This window comes from Euleptes europaea, chromosome 19 (assembly GCF_029931775.1).
Source record: "Euleptes europaea isolate rEulEur1 chromosome 19, rEulEur1.hap1, whole genome shotgun sequence".
NCBI lineage: Eukaryota > Metazoa > Chordata > Lepidosauria > Squamata > Sphaerodactylidae > Euleptes > Euleptes europaea.
In genome coordinates, this window is record NC_079330.1 from 25,904,936 (window position 1) to 25,920,682 (window position 15,747).

Below are 15,747 nucleotides of genomic sequence, written 5' to 3' on the forward strand. Positions count from 1 at the left end.
GACTGTTGGAAATTGCAATGTCTAGCGTGCAAAAGAATTGAGAAGAAGACCCAACAGGGAGCAGTCAACTGGTTGGCTAGTTAGGGTTGTATGGCTAGATACCTTTCCACATCTCTTGTCTGCCCTTTGATATTCTTAGGTCTAATTTCCTGCTTCTTCACGGAAGTCATTCTACCCTCTCTCCCCCTCCTTAGCTAGACAGACAGCTAGAGGCTCTGTCTCTCAGCTTTCCTACCCGAAATGTAGTTCCCTCAATAAAGAGCAACTTTTATCTTTAATCGGCGAGTCTGCCACTTCTCTGCATACTTAGCACACCCTGCCAACAATGACTCCCTGCTCAGAAGCAACTACAAATTGGGTGAGGTGGACAACTGTGGCCTACTCCTGCCTGCTTCGAATGTTGTCAGAGCCAAAGCACACATCACCCCCCCCACCCACCATCCATTCCTCCGCCCACCCCCAAAACAGGCATTTCACCACCATTAGAGTGGGCATATTACCTGAGAGGTTTTCTACCTTACCGAGGCCCGGGGGAGGCCAGAGCCCCAGGGAGACTCAGCGGAGAAGCGCTTCAAGCCAGGCTTCCGTTGGAAAGAGAGCGAGAGCGAAACGCGAGAGGTAACTTAAGTGCCACTTCCCTACGTAACGGCCGGCGGCAGAGGGACAGCTGAGCTGATACGGCCCGCCTAAAAATAGCCAAGAATGTGAAACGGCAGAGTTGGGGGGGGGGGCTCTGCTGCTGCCCAGCTGCCCCCGGGTCTCAGCCCTGAACAAGGAGGGCTTTTACAGTCACGGAGGGGGGAGGAAAGAGCCCAATTTGACAGGGCTGGAGAAAGCCGTTATAAAAAGGAAGGAGAAGAAAAGCCTCATCACTGGCCAGAAAGAGGAAGTGATGTGGGCGTCTGGCAGACAAGCCTTTCATGCTCCTGCATTGCAGGAAACCACGTGCGGAGTTGGCTGTTCAGCTTGGCACTGCCTCACGTAGAGGCATAAGTGTGGTCCCATGCGCACAGCCAAACAGTGCAAGTGGACAGGGCAGGGTGCCTGTAATGCTGCTTGTGCACGCATGAGCTGTGAGAGGAACAAGCAATTACCCCAAAACACAGCCTGATGATAACCCGACACATCAACAGGCGCACAGCTTACACCTCATTTTGCACATGGCAGGAGCAGACTCCTGAACAGGCGAAGTCCTCCTTTCGTGCACCACTCAGCTGCTTCAACAGAAATGCATGCTCTAATTTTACATGCTCCCATCAAGTTCCCTTCTGCACTACAGTTGTCATTGTCTGGCTCCTCACCACGTCAGGCTCTCAATTTGCTTGCACTCTCTACTCTCTGGAAGAGAGAGAAATATTCTTGGGAGGAAATCATCCCATCACTTGTCTTCCGGCAACTATTTGCCGGTTCCAGTTGAGCAGTCGACTTATTAAGAAAAGGGCAGTGAAAGAATCCAGCATGGATCGTACATTGCTCGGTCTTCAGCAAGGGTGTGGACTAAGTGATCTATTCTGACTCAGACTTTTATTGAACTGAAGATGCTGAAAGAAAGCTTTGTGGCAAGCGTACCGCCATTTCTCTGGCAGCCAATGGGGATAAAATCAGGTAATGTAAAATTACAGTAAGAGTAGCTCAGCGGTGGAATCGGCTGCCTAGGAAGGTGGTGAGCTCCCCCTCTCTGGCAGTCTTCAAGAGGAAGCTGGACAAACACTTGTTAGGGATGCTCTAGGCTGATCGTACCGAGCAGGGGGTTGGACTAAATGACCTGTATGACCCCTTCCAATTCTATGATTCTCTGGTTCAAGGGATTCCCTCCCACTTGATTTGGGAAGGGCTACATTGCAAAAGGCACAACGGCACAGGGTGAGAAGCTGATCTCACTGAGGCCCAGAGAATGGCATTCCCTGGTAGCATCACTGGGCAACACTGCCAGACAAGCCCCATTATCCTAGAGGGCAAGAACCCCTCCCATACCCTATAAAACTGGGCAGTAGTGAGCCCTGTTCAAGTCCTGGGGCCGACAGACACAGCTCAACAGCTCCAATGGTGGGACCTCTCGGATAGGGAAACTGAGGCCAAGTGACAATCTTCAGCACCAATTGCGTCAGTCTGGAACCCTATTGCAGGACATTTTTTAAAGGAGAACTGTGAACCCTTACACTTAAATGGAACTTCCATGCCTAGATTTTGCCCTTTCACACAGTAAAACCCAGCTTCAAAGTGCATTGAAAGTGGATTGAGAGTGCATTATTTGGCATTTGTGAAAGTGCCGAGTGATGTGCTCAGTCATTGGACTGGGGGAGACTGTTAAAACACATGAAGCTGTTCACAGCTTCCAGAAACTAGGGGCAAGTCTGGTGCTTGTAACCGTCAACTAGCAGTCCCCTTTTTCTGTCCTTAACTCTTCCACATGCACCCCTATTTCATTTGGCCTCTTCTTTCAGTTAAATTCAAGCTTCCCCCTCTGACTCCAGCTGCTTCACCCCTACACACACACTTCTCTTTCTGTCTCTGCGTAAAGTCTGCGTAAAGTCACATTTCCCCTGGCAGGGAATGCCTTAGCTCTGCTGCCGCTGACAGAAGCGCTATAAATAGGCACGGTATTGAGGAACGCTGCCAGTGCTGAGGCAGGGGGGAAGGTTGGGGGTTGGAAGGAAGCAAACCATTCAGGGGCTCAGTCTGGACTAAGGCCTCCTCCCAATCAAGAGGAGCCCCCCCTCTCCTTCATGAGCTTAGTTTCTCCAGATAAGAAGCAGCAGTGTTGGTTTTTATATGCTGACTTTCTCTACCACTTAAGGGAGACTCAAACCGGCTTACAATCACTTTCCCTTCCCCTCCCCACAACAGACACTCTGTGAGATAGGTGGGGCTGAGAGAGCTCTAACAGAACTGTGACTTCCTCAAGGTCACCCAGCTGGCTTCGTGTGGAGGAGTGGGGAATCAAATCCTGTTCTCTAGATCAGACTCCAATGCTCCAACCACCGCTCTTAACCACTATGCCTCGCTGGCTCTTTTGCACCCCATATTTTGGGCATCTGCTACCCCAACAGCACTTCGAATCCATCTCCACCACTGCAGAACCAGATTAAGAAAGAGCTACAGCAGAAGAGTGCATGATGCTTACAGAACCATTGCATGACCAGGACTCCCCATGCATGCAAGCCAGCCATGCTACACATTGACACATCGGTCTCCCACTAACCCAGACCTACCCATAACTGACAGGGCACTTTCACACATGCCAAATAATGCACTTTCACTACACTTTAACAATCATTTCCAAGTGGATTTTGCCCTTTCACACAGTAAAACCCAGCTTCAAAGTGCATTGAAAGTGGATTGAAAGTGCATTATTTGGCATTTGCGAAAGTGCCCTGAGTGATTTGCTCAGTCACTGGACTAGGGCAGACTGTTAAAACACATGAAGCTGCCTTATACTGAATCACACCCTTGGTCCATCAAAGCATTGTCTACTCAGACCGGCAGCGGCTCTCCAGGGTCTCAGGCAGGGGTCTTTCACATCACCTACTTGCCTAGTCCCTTGAACTGGAGCTGCCAGGGGTTGAACCGGAGACCTTCTGCATGCGAAGCAGAGGCTCTGCCACTGAGCCACAGCCCCTCCCAAGAAGTTCAAGAAGTACCCAGGGGGACTTTGCTTGAACCTTTTCCAATCCTGCTTTAGAAAGTTTTTTTCCCTCCCGCTTTTCGAAGAACTGTGGTTTTGCTGACCAAAGCCTGCCATATGACAGCCAAACAACCGCTGTTCCTCATGTATATTTGTTTGCTTATCCGCTGAACCGCACAAACAGCCTGCCGGACCTCTCAGCCTCCCCCACCCATCCTCAAGAACACCGGATGAGACAGCTACGGCATCAGCCATGATTTTTTAAAAAAATCTATATTCTGCATTCCTTAGCCAATCCTGACTTCGCAGATGTTGCATACAATTCTTAAAATTACAAAATGTACATTAAAATAAGCCAATAACATCTTCAAACCAGCAGGCTACAAACTCAAAAAATGCCCTCTAAATAAAGAAAGCCTTCCTAGTATGACCAGTATGTGAGGGGGGGGGGTATTTTAACATATCCACTAACCATCGGAGGTAGTTCGTCTCTGCAGTGAAATCCAAAGTATTACATTCACACACACAAAAATTGGCATAGCTTTATTAATTATTTAATTCATTGATACCCCACCTTTCTCTACAATGGGGACCCAAAGCGGTTTACATCATTCTCGTCTCTTCCATTTTAGCCTCACAACGACCCTCTGAGGTAGGTTAGGCTGAGAGGATATGACTGGCCCAAGGTCATCCAGCAAGCTTCCACAGCACTAGTGGTGATTCCAACCAGGGTCTGCCAGATAATAGTCCAACATGTTTGAAAGAGGCACAGGTCTTTAAAAGGGGGGAAGATAACCTGCAACCAACCCCAAAATAAAAAGTTGAAGGGGAAAGTATATGTATGAAAAACAAGCTTCCTGTTTATTAAACAGGAACCTACAGGAATATCCTTTAATGTGTGTACAAAATTGTCAAAAAATAAACATAACATGTAAAACTCTCTTGTTAACAGTAAGACTAAGCACATTTCAACATGGTGTCTTCATCAGTGGTCTGATATATAAAATTTTACAAAATACAACTTATGCCTACTGTTTAAAAAACCTCAAAAACCATACACATGAATCTTATAGATTCTGTAGGTATTGTGTGAATGCTAACCAGTATAAAAGAAACACTATAAAACACTGTGTCTGTATTTTATTGTGACTGTATTGGACCATATCCAGGGAGTATTCTCTTACAGACTCATGTTCAGTAACCCAAAAATACACATTACCGTATTTTTTTCAAGTATAAGACTACGTTTTTTTCTTTAGAATTTTGCCCCAAAATTGGGGGTTGTCTTTTTTCTTAATTTTGGGTTTTAAAAAAGGGTTCGTCTTATACATGGAGGCGTCTTATAGGCAAAAAATACGATAAATTGTTTTATTTATTTATTTTAATCCAAATAATGTATTGGCTTTATAAACAGCAAATTTGTTTCCTTCAACCTGTTTGGCTTTTTCTGACTTTTGAGCACACATTTGCCCAGCCGACGCAAGGGTAGTCGAGTCATCCAGTGTTACATTTTCCATTTTAGTCACCTCCCACCTGCTCACCTCTCCATCTTGAGATCCTCTCATGGATCGGATCAGGAGGGTGACAGTACCCAACAAACACACACATGCTTTTAAGGAACCCTTAGGGCCCGGTAGCCCTGACCTGGATCTCGTCAGATCTCAGAAGCTAAACATGGTCGGGTCGATTTGGATGGGCAGCCTCCAAGGAATTCCAGGGTCGTGATGCAGAGGCAGGCAATGACAAACCACCTCTGAATGTCTCTTGCCCCACCAGGGGTCACCTAAGTCAGCTGTGGCTTGACGGCAAAGAAAGGGGGGGTATCTGTTCATTCCAATTCCGTGGGAAGGATAGTCCCCCGATGCAACTTATTTGACTCTATGCCCTCTTATGATACAACACAATCCCCAACATACCCCTCCCTGTCCTGTTTCTGGTTTGTACCCATGGGTGACTATAGTCCATAGCAGAGGGGATGCCCATCTTCTGGGCATGGAGTAGGGGTCACTGGGAGTGTGCGGGGGAGGTAGTTGTGAATTTCCTGCACCCTGGTCTTCACTGGATAAAGTCCTAAATAACTTTGGTGTGCGGCTGTTGGAATTTCCTGCATTTTGCAGGGGGCTGGACTAGATGATCCTGGGGATCCCTTCCAACTCTATGATTCTATGAGGGAGAGGGCCAGCATGAAACAAGGAAAGAAAGAGAAGCCAGCCACAAGCACTCCACCAAGTTTCTGAAGTGCCCACTATATCTATTTAGCATCACAACACTTCAAAAGTGAGCTCTGACTTAACGTTTATTCTGGGGGGGAAACTGTTAGTCTTTCTGGTGCTACTGAACTCCTGTTAACATATTTCTTCCTCAAGAGTCACTGATCTACAAAAATCTGCTACACGCTATTGCCACCTACTGGACAAAAATGACTGCTGAGAAATCAGAGCTCTAGAATAGCTGGGGGGGACTCGCATGTTGCAGATGTTTTCTGATCCTTGCGTGGCATGAACATAGCTTCATAAAGGATCAGAAGAAACGGAAGGACCCACAAGATCATCAAGTCCACTCTCCTCCTGCACAGTGGAACGAAGCCTGCACAGTTCCACCTATGCAATCTAGGCTCCGAATCATAACCACAGAGCAGGCAGGAGCAAGTTTTAGCTGGCTCAAGCTAGTAATTCCAGCCACATGGTACTAACACACTCACTCACACAACCACGCCTCCTATGATCTGCATTTGCCTCATTAGTCATCTCCTCTTATGGACTCAGCCAACCTGGCACTGATCCGTTTTGTAACCTCAGAACTGTACTACATAAACATACTCTATGTAGGGCTGCTCCTGAGGGCATTCCAGGAACTTCAATTGGTGTATAATGCAGTGACCCATGTACTGACAGGTGTGGGCTGCTGAGTAAATGTGATGTCATTTTTACCAGATGTTTCCTATTCCATCGTATCACCAGGTGAGGCTATATTTGTTCTCTTGTGCTACCTTCAGAACAGCTTGCCTGAAGAAACGCGAAGGGTTCCTTCCCTGCCTAGAGTACGCCAAACTGTCCAAAGCTGTACCATTCAAAGGGCTTTTAAAAATTAAACCCAATTTGATTCTGCTGGCAGGGGTTTGCCGGGTAGTTCTTTTGTACTCATTGATCTAGCTATGTTTACACTCCTTTTGTGGTATTTTTGTATTGGCAATATAGTTGGAATCACATTGTTAGCCACTTCAAACATAGGGATGATGAGAGGGATACGTGTTTTTAATTTAGCAACCAAAAAAACCCTCCCCGCACTTTTGTATGCTGGCTCCCAGAAGCTTGAGGATCAAGACTCTTTGAGCTACTGCAGTATAGCAGGCATCAGGTTGGATGCAGATTAGCAGTTCTGGGTTCCAATCCCAGCTCAGCCAACAAAGGCTGCTTTGGAGAACATCAGCTAGGCTGTGGAGTGGTCAGTCGCCCATCTCAAAGAACCGCTGCGACTGGGAACAGAAACGGAATTCCCACCACCACCACACAGGCCCAAGCTCTTTGGGATACACATGCAACTATCATGAGGGCCAGCGTGGTGTTGTGGTTAAGAGCAGTGGTTTGGAGCAGTGGATTCTAATCTGGAGAAGCGGGTTTGATTCCCCCACTCCTCCACATGAGTGGCGGACTCTAATCTCCTACACATCAAGAAGAAGAGTTGGTTTTTATATGCCGACTTTCTCTACCACTTAAGGCAGAATCAAACCGTCTTACAATCACCTTCCATCCCCCTCCCCACAACAGACACCCTGTGAGGTAGGTGGGGCCGAGAGAGCTGTGACTAGCCCAAGGTCACCCAGCTGGCTTTGTGTATAGGAGTGGGAAACAAAGACAGTTCACCAGATTGTCTGCCGCTCATGTGGAGGAGTAGGGAATCAAACCCGGTTCTCCAGATCAGAGTCCACCACTCCAAACCACTGTTCTTAACCATCACACCACACTGGCCAGTGTAGTGGCCAGCTGGGTGACCTTGGGCTAGTCACAGCTCTTGGGCTAGTCACGGCTCTCTTAGAGCTCTCTCAGCCCCACCTACTTCCTAGGATGTCTGTTTTGGGGAGAGGAAGAGAAGGTGATTGTAAACCGGTTTGATTCTTCCTTAAGTGGCAGAGAAAGGGGGTTACTGCACTTGTATTCCCAGCGATGTATTAAGTTTTAAAACGTTATAAAAAATACTGTTTGCACTTTCTATGTATTCCCACCGATGTATTAAGAGTTTGAAAACGTTATAAAAAATACTGTTCGCACTTTGCTTGGCCCCTTTAGCTGTGAAGACGTCTTCCAACCATTTATAAGCCGTGGTATCCAAAAACCCTTTTAAAGCGATGTTTTTTACAACATTTTCAAACTCTTAATACATCACTGGGAATTCAAAGCGCAGTAACCCCCAAAGTCAGCACATAAAAACCAACTCTTCTTCTGCTTCTATCAGAAAGCTTCCTTGATGCACCCACTTCCATAAGCCCACCAAAGAGGCCTAGAGGCAGAAGGGAGAGACTGAGAGGCTGTAACACAGGGGTCACCACCCTGTACAGAAGAGCCATTCACACCCGCTCGGCCCCCAGGCATTTGGCTCTGGCTTAGCCTTCCCCCCCTTCCTGCTCTCTCCCATCCGGTCCCCTGGGACCGCCCTCCTCACCAGGCGCTGGCCATCTCTTCCTGACCCTCCTTACCTCAAGCAGTTCCAAAGGCCTGGGTAGCAGAGGGAGGAGGCCAGCGTGAGACAAGGAAAGAAAGAGAGGCCAGCCACTAGCAACGTGCCCGCTTTCCAAATGTCTCCCAAAGGCAATCAAGCCCAGGGACTGGCCGCCAAGCTTTCCTGTTTGTGTCACATTCTGGCCTAAAGATGTTGCTGCGGAGAGGAAACTGCTCAACGGGATCCGAGCCAAAGGACAGCCTGCTGCTTCCTTCCCCGTTATGAACTCCCCCCACAGGCCCTCGGAGCAGCCTCCAGGGAAGACCTGGAGCCAGGGAAGAGAGGGGCAGACAGCAGAACTCTGCCCTCTCCTTGGCCAAGCCCTGTCTACAGGGATCAACACCCCACACAGAATTAGCAGGGACGGCCTGGGAGGGACGAAAAGGGGCCACTCGGTCCTTGTCCTGCTAAGAGCAGGTTGTGCCTAATGGGGTACCACCCTGCTCCTAAGACCCCCTTCCCCACCCCAACCATTCCACTCAAAGTGACCAGCAAGCTCCATTCCTTTTACTGACCAGTCCTGATTTCTCTCGCCCGCTGGTTGCTTTCCTACTAGAAACTAGACAGAGCCAGCGTGGTGTAGTGGTTAAGAGCAGCGGCTAGGAGCGGTGGACTCTAATCTGGAGAACCGGGTTTGATTCCCCACTCCGTCACATGAACCAGATTGGTTTCCCTATTCCTACACATGACACCAGCTTGGTGACCTTGGGCTAGTCACAGCTCCCTTAGAGCTCTCTCAGCCTCACCTACCTCACAAGGTGGCTGTTGTGGAGAGGGGAAAGGAAGGTGATTGTAAGCTGGTTTGATTCTTCCTTAAGGGGTAGACAAAGTCAGCATATAAAATCCTCCTCCTGCTTACAATCACCTTCCCTTCACCTCCTCACAACAGACACCCTGTGAGGTAGGTGAGGCTCCAAGAGAGCTGAGAGAGCTCCAAGAGAGCTGTGACTAGCCCAAGGTCCCCTAGCTGGCTTCATGGGGAAGAGTGGGGAAACAAATCCAGTTCACCAGATTAGCGTCTGCCACTCATGTAGAGGGGTGGGGAATCAAACCCGGTTCTCCAGATCAGAGTCCACCACTCCAAACCACCGCTCTTAACCACTACACCACGTTGGGGGGGGGGAAGCTTTGGTAATGTGACATAAAATTCAGAAACCTTCAAGCTGTTCTAGCCCGAATGAGCCTGGGGGAAGGGGCGAGGCACAGACGAGAGCAGGGCAGGACACCTGGTTCCCCGGCACTCACGAGGCTGGCCAAGACAAGGCCTGGTGCTGCCTTCCTGGACTCCAAGCCCAGCAGCTCTCATACATGCTCGAATGTCAAGGCGGAGGGTGGGGAGTCATCACATCCTGCCTGGTGTGGGAAGCAAAAGAGGATCCCATTAAGCAGTGATAATCTGCAAGCTAAAGGCAGCTTCAGAAGAGCCCGAGGCTCTGTCTCCCCTACAAGAAAGATCGGCCAAGCCAATTCTCAAGCCTGGGAAATGGAGCAAGGTTTCAGCCCTCCAAATGACCTCTTCATGGTGACTTGAACACATGAAGCTGCCTTATACTGCATCAGACCCTGGGTCCATCAAAGTCAGTATTGTACCAGCAGCGGCTTTCAACGGTATCAGGCAGGGGTCTTTCACATCACCTGCCTAGTCCGTTTAACTAGAGATACCGGGGATTGAACCTGGGACCTGCTGCATGCCGAGCAGATGCTCTACCACTGAGCCACAGCCCCTCCCCAGTGGAACCAGCCTGAGCAAACTCCTTCCTAAGGGCTCCCCTCAAGGATCAGAAATGCCATTTTTAACATTCATTCTTCTCCCCCCCCCCCCCCGGCAAGGTCTATGAGCTGCTTCTACTGGGTGAGTCCCTCCCGTCACCATGCAGGAAAGCATAATTTCAAGTCCCCTCCCATCCAGAGCAGAACACCAAAACTCTGCATTCAGGACATCCTCAGGACCTACATGTGGTACAGGGTTGCCAACCTCCAGGTACTAGCTGGAGATCTCCTGCTGCTACCATTGATCTCCAGCCAATAGAGAAAATGGAGAAAATGGCCGCTTTGGCAATTGGAATCTATGGTATTGAAGTCCCTCCCATCCCCAAACCCCGAAGAGGGACCTGGCAACCCTAATGTGGTAAGCAGTGTTTAGAAAGTAGGGTTTCCAGGCCCCTCTTTGCCACCGGCAGGAGGTTTTTGGGGCGGAGCCTGAGGAGGGCGGGATTTGGGGAGGGGAGGGACTTCAATGCCAGAGTCCAATTGCCAAAGCAGCCATTTTCTCCCTGGGGAACTGATCAGCTGCAGATCATTTGTAATAACAGGAGATCTCCAGCTGGTACCTGGAGGTTGGCAACCCTATTAGAAATGGACACAAAGCTTTTAGAATCACTCCCTACCATCAGGCCCTGGAAAATATCTACATCAAGCAGATGGGGGGGGGAGGCTGACAGACAAACTTTGTCTCTCATGCAGTCCTTTTGAAAGAAGCATATGTGGCCATTAACAGAAGCTCAAAAGAGAGCTAAGCAGAGGGACTACATCGTCCAGCATCCCCTGAGCCTCCATGCTGCACTGCATACTGGGATTTGTATATCTGACTGTCCTCAAGAGACCGATGAAGGGGCCGCAGTCCCATTGCAAACAGCACAATCGATTTCGACCAGAGACAAAGTCAGCCAAGGCAGGATCGATTCCGCCCCTCATAATCACACATAGTGAAAGGCAGAGCAATGCCTCGGGGAGGAGGCCAGGCAGATGGGGCTGCTCTGCTGCAAAAAGACAATTAATTCCCCCAGATGTTGCCCTATCAGGGAATCGGGGACAGCCCCTCAGCAATGCTTGTGGGGCAAACACCTCTGCTCCCACAAGTTCAGCAGCAAAAGGCTTCACACCGGCTGTGTTCACACTGCTGCCTAAACGGGGTACAAACCACTGCTTCGTTCGGGGGGGGGGGCCTGTAACAAACATTCCCATGCTTGAACCACGGAAGGATCCTTGAATCTGGCCTCAGGTCCCCCCAGTCGGGCACCCCGCGCCCCCAGCAGAGGCCAGCCAATAACGGAAACCCACTTGCAGAAGACGATTGTCCACTGCTGCCCCCAGCAACTGATATTCTCCTTAGGGTTGCCAACCTCCAGGTAATAGCAGAAGATCTCCTGCTATTACAACTGATCTCCAGCTGATAGAGATCAGTTCACCTGGAGAAAATGGCCGCTTTGGCCATTGGACTCTATGGCACTGAAGTCCCTCCCCTCCCAAACCCCGCCTCCTCAGGCTCCACTCCAAAATCCTCCCGCCGATAGCGAAGAGGGACCTGGCACCCCTAATTCTCCTCCTCGACATGGAAGAGGTACCACTGAGTGGTGATGAGTAACAGCAACCTCTCCTCCATGCTTCCATCTAACCCCATTTTAAAGCCTTACGTGGTGTAGTGGTTAAGAGTGGTGGATTCTGATCCTGAGAAACGGGTTTGATTCCCCACTAGGGTTGCCAGGTGCCCGGTGGTGGCGGGTAAAATCCCACCAATCCACTGGGCTGCCCGCCAAACAGCTGAGGGCCGGCAGGCAACGAGTGGACGCGCACCCCGACCGACATGCCTATATCACTTCCGGGTTTACCAGGAAGTGATGCGGACGCTCTAGCAACCTCCACAGAAACTCTATGGAAATGAGAGAGTTTGGCAGAGATTGATAGAGCATCCGCATCGCTTACAAGTAAACCCGGAAGTGACGTAGGCGTGTCGCGGGCTGCTGAAGACCTCCCACAGATGGAGCAAAGGGACCTGGTAAGCCTATTCCCCACTCCTCCACATGAGCGGCGGAGGCTAATCTGGTGGACTGGATTTGTTTCCCCACTCCTCCACATGAAGCCAGCTGGGTGACCTTGGGCTAGTCACAGCTCTCTCAGCCCCACCTACATCACAGGGTGTCTGTTGTGGGGAGGGGAAGGGAAGGCGATTGCAAGCTGGTTTGAATCTTCCTTAAGAGATAGAGAAAGTCAGCATATAAAAACCAACTCTTCTTCTTGTTTGCAGAACCAAAAGGCAGGGCACAAGCATACATCAGTTCATCTAAGCTGCCAGCCACCCTCACATCTTGAGGCGTAATTTTCCTTTCCACAATTAAACTTGTGGAAAGGAAAATTATGCTCCGGGTAAAGGGACATCTGCTTTTGTCTATCCTGATTACACTGGAAATTACCCCTATTATAACAATGGTATAGAGCCAGAATAACAAGTCAAGTTTCACACTAAACCTACAGAGAGCCAGGTTCAAATCCCCCCTCCCCTGGAGCTCACCGGCTAGGGGAAACCCACTCCCTCTCAGCCTACCCTACCTGCCTTTTGTGAAGAAAAAATGCAGGAGAACAGCACCAGGCATGCCACCCTGAGCTATCAGAAGGGAAAGAGAAAAATGTAGCAAACAAAATGAGAGAGGAAGAAAAGTTTCCTTCTATCCGACGTCCCCACATCATGCATCATTTTCCAGCTCTCTCTCATGCACCAATATTCCCTTCTTTTCCCCCCTAAATTCAGAAAAGCCCCAAATTGTTCAGCCTTTCATTATCAATGAGGTGTGTGTGTGTGTGTGTGTGTGTGTGTGTGTGAAGTGCCATCAAGTCGCAGCCGACTTATGGTGACCCCTCATGGGGTGGTCAAGGCAAGAGACTAACAGAGGTGGTTTGCCAGTGCCTTCCTCTGCATCACAACCCTGGTATTCCTTGGTGGCCTCCCATCCAAATACTAATCAGGGCTGACTAGATCGGGCTACACCATGCTGCCTTTCCTCCCCAAGGAGCTCTACCCCCATCATAATTTTGAACATAACGAAAGCCCTGCTGGATCAGACCAAGGGCCCATCAAGTCCAGCAGTCTGTTCACACAGTGGCCAACCAGGTGCCTCTAGGAAGCCCACAAGCGAGACAACTGCAGCAGCAGCATCCTGCCTGTGTTCCCACAGCACCTCATATCATAGGCATGCTCCTCTGATCCTGGAGAGAATAGGTATGCATCACAACTAGTATCCATTTTTACTAGTAGCCATGAATACCCCTCTCCTCCATAAACATGTCCACTCCCCTCTTAAAGCCTTCCAAGTTGGCAGCCCTCGCCACATCCTGGGGCAGGGAGTTCCACAATTTAACTATGCGTTGTGTGAAGAAATACTTCCTTTTATCTGCTTTGAATCTCTCACCTTGGGCTGACCTTTCCTGTAGTTTTTCCTGCTCTGTTCCCTAGAAGCCGTGCCTCCCCCAAGCATTCTTGGAGATTAGCACCCCCCCAAAAAAAAAACACCCACCACTTGGATCTTTCAGTGGAGATGAATGCCTGACTGTTCATGTCCTGCCCCTGAGTTATAGGCCTCCCATACCAACAATTATGAGGAAAGGTTGAAGGAGCTCAGCTGGGTATGTTTAGCCTGAAGAGGAGAAGACTGATAGGGGACAGGATAACCATCTTCAAGTTCTTGAAGGGCTGTCGTATAGAGGAGGGTGCCGAGTTGTTTTCTGTTGTCCCAGAAGGTCGGACAAGAACCATTGGGTTGAAATTAAATCAAAAGAGTTTCCATCTAGACATTAGGAAGAATTTTCTAACGGTTAGAGCGGTTCCCCAGTGGGACAGGCTTCCTCGGGAGGTGGTGAGCTCTCCTTCCCTGGAGGTTTTTAAGCAGAGGCTAGATGGCCATCTGTCAGCAATGCTGATTCAGTGACCTTAGGCAGTTCATGAGAGGCAGATCATGAGAGGGAGGGCATCTTGGCCATCTTCTGGGCATGGAGCTGGGGGATCACTGGGTGTGCGTGGGTGAGGTAGTTGTGAAATTCCTGCATTGTGCAGGGGGTTGGACTAGATGGCCCTGGTGGCCCTTCCAACCCTATGATTCTATGATTTTATAAGTCACAGAAGAAAAGCAGAAAGAACCCAGAGCACAGGAAAGAGATCTCCCAAAATCACCTACTCGCCCTCCCCCAAGTCCTGATGACTTCAGTGCCCTGAGCATCCCTCCCACAAACCCTGAAGATGTGAGGCTGTGTTAAGCGAAGAGAAGAGTACACGGGATAAGCAGCCTGCAGAGGGTCTGGTAGTTTAAGGGAGGCCGGAGGAAAGCAAAGTCTGGTAAAGAATCACAGATCCCTCGGCTGCCCTGCTGAGCCTCTGGAATCCAGTTCCTTCGATACAGCCCACCCCGCAAAACATCTGGCTTGTTGGCAGCTCAAAGGTTTCTGCTCTGCCAGCAGATTCCAGTCATTCCTCCTTGGAAAGTCTGCAGAGAGCTCTCTCTCTCTCTCTCTCTTTTTTTTTTTTAACCGAGTGCAGAAGCTGTTTCCTGCCTTTGCACCAATGTCTGGCACACACCACAGTACCCCCCCTCCCCAAGCACCCAAGCCAAGAGCATAGAAACCCTTCTGAGCCACAGGCCTCGCACTGTGCATATGTTGCAATTCCGGAGGAACACAGACAAGCTGCACGATGTGGCACCAGATGCAGAATTCGGCTTCTTGAATATAAAACGCATGCTGGAAAGCGAGTCCTTGTGACTGGGAAGATGTGCTTGGAACTGGGTGGGTGATACCTGCAGGAACCACGAAAGCCTGAACGGAGCTTGGATAGGATTCCCAGCTTGGACAGGATTCCCAGCGGCTGGAACGTGGGCCTTCCTCGCCCTTTACAGGCCGACAGCAAGCAGGGGAGGGGCTGTGGCTCAGTGGTAGAGCCTCTGCTTGGCATGCAGAAGGTCCCAGGTTCAATCCCCAGCAGCTCCAGTTAAAGAGACTAGGCAAGTAGGTGATGTGAAAGACCTCTGCCTGAGACCCTGGAGAGCCGCTGCTGGACTGAGTAGTAGACAATACTGACTTTGATGGACCAAGGGTTTGATTCCGTATAAGGCCACTTCATGTGTTCATATATATGTTCAGGCTTACGCAAAATGCAAAACCTAGCAACGTAGCACAAAACGAGGAAAACGTGCCAGTCTGGCTCCGCTTACATAATTCATGCAACAGGTCAGATTAACAGGTCAGATTTTTTTAACCTCACCTACACACAGCCCTGAGCTTGGGCTTCTTTAATAACTGCTTACTCTACCCGAGGGAGGCCTTACGCACCAGGGGAGAGTCATTAGTAAGGAGTGACTGCCTGTCTCCTCTATGAAGCTGCTCCAAAGGCTGATAAAGCACATCAAGACAGGAGGAGCCTTTAGCTAAGGCAAGGTGTGGGCTACTTTTTAACTCCTTTTCAGCCAGCAGAGAAAACACTTGAAGAGGAGATGCCAGCGAGCCGGAACAGCAAGCAATACTTCAATACAGGTTGTGGACTTGGCAGCACGGGACACCAAACCCTTATTTAATGACAGCTGCTCATGAGCAATAAAAAAACATCCTGAGGTACTAAACATGCATGTATGTATATAATCTCCCTG

The 15,747-nt window shown here is 49.5% G+C and overlaps 1 protein-coding gene and 1 non-coding gene across 3 annotated transcripts in view; both read right to left on the reverse strand.

The window, feature by feature from the left end:
* Window positions 1-15,747, reverse strand: part of MYO18A (myosin XVIIIA) — a 171,847-nt gene that overhangs the window by 135,389 nt on the left and 20,711 nt on the right. The gene's annotated exons all lie outside the window — the stretch shown is intronic.
* TRNAA-CGC (transfer RNA alanine (anticodon CGC)) lies at window positions 3,548-3,619 on the reverse strand. Its single transcript has one exon. It is a non-coding gene; the product is annotated as a tRNA-Ala (tRNA).